Source organism: Triticum urartu, chromosome 1 (genome assembly GCF_003073215.2).
Source record: "Triticum urartu cultivar G1812 chromosome 1, Tu2.1, whole genome shotgun sequence".
Classification (NCBI taxonomy): domain Eukaryota; kingdom Viridiplantae; phylum Streptophyta; class Magnoliopsida; order Poales; family Poaceae; genus Triticum; species Triticum urartu.
Window position 1 is genome coordinate 565,434,732 of NC_053022.1, and position 1,399 is coordinate 565,436,130.

Here is a 1,399-nt window from a genome sequence, read left to right on the forward strand (position 1 = left end):
GATAGTATTGGCTTTTCCTAAAGACTCAATGTGATCTTGGATCACTAAAATATAAAATGAAGAGTCTTGAGCATTTGAGCTTGAGCAAATCCTTTGTCCTTAGCATTTTGAGGGTTCCACTTTCACATCCATGCCATGCCAATCATTGAGCTTTCCTGAAATAATCATCTTGGAATAGCATTAGCTCAATGAGCTATATGTTGTTATGAATTACCAAAACCACCTAGGGATAGTTGCACTTTCAATCTCCCCCTTTTTGGTAACTGATAACAACATATAGATCAAAGCTTCGACAAATGATAATAAGCATGAAATATATCGTCGCTTTGAGAAGTATGTGATAAGTAAGAGCTCCCCCTAAATTTGTGCATATTTAAAATTTGCTTTGGAATGCAAATGCACAAGGAGTTAGAGTCATGGGTTACTCTTCCATGTCACATACATCTTGGTGGAGCGCTTAAAATGATAAGAATGAAATACATGCACTCATCACCAAGAATAATGAATGATCACATAAGATAGATAAGATAATAGCATTAAGCAAGCATTAAGTGTAGCTTATGATCAAACACATGATCATCAATGTCTCACAAGCATAGTATCTCAAGCACTCAAAAGCAAACAAGTTTGAAAAACCACCAAATAAAGTAAGAGAGAAAAGCAACACACTCTCTCTCGAAGCCTATGATCTATACATCTTCTCCCCCTTTGGCAACAAGTTACCAAAAAGTTCCTAGAAAATGCATAGCACTAGATCGACGCTCAGGCTTGATCTTCTGGTGGTGGTGGAGTCCGGATCACTCCAAGGACAAAGGCTTCGGTAGATGCTGAAGTAGACGCTGAAGTTGGAGCTGAAGTAGATGCTGGAGCTGGTGGAACTGAGGCTGTGGCTAGTGCTGAGGTGGTGGCTCTTGTGTCAGCAACTGGCACGGCAGACGACCTCGGACCTCTTGGCACTCTGGCAAAGGCATGAGTAGTAGTCCTGCCTCTCCTCTCCTGCATGTCCTCCTGGAGCTGCTCCACTGCAGACTGAACTTCCGTTACTTTGACATCCAAGTCATAGAACTTTTGTTCCATGATTCTCTCTAGGCTCTGCTGATTTTGAGTGAGGGTGGCCAGACTTTGCTCAATCCTCAGCGTGGATGCAATCAAGTAACCAAGCTGCTCTTGTTTGGTCTTCAAGAAATACTCAGATGCCTCCTCTTTAGTTGGCATCTTGGCAGCTTTCTCCTTCCTCGCCTTCTCCTTCTTTGCGTAAGCTTGTGCAGACGATGGCTCGTTCTCAGTCATCACAACTTCATTGTTCTCAAAATCTGGATGGATGGGCAAATGTTCCTTGTCCAATAGATATATGCCCGTGCCCATCTTGGAGTTGATGAGCTCCTGAATTTGAGGGGCA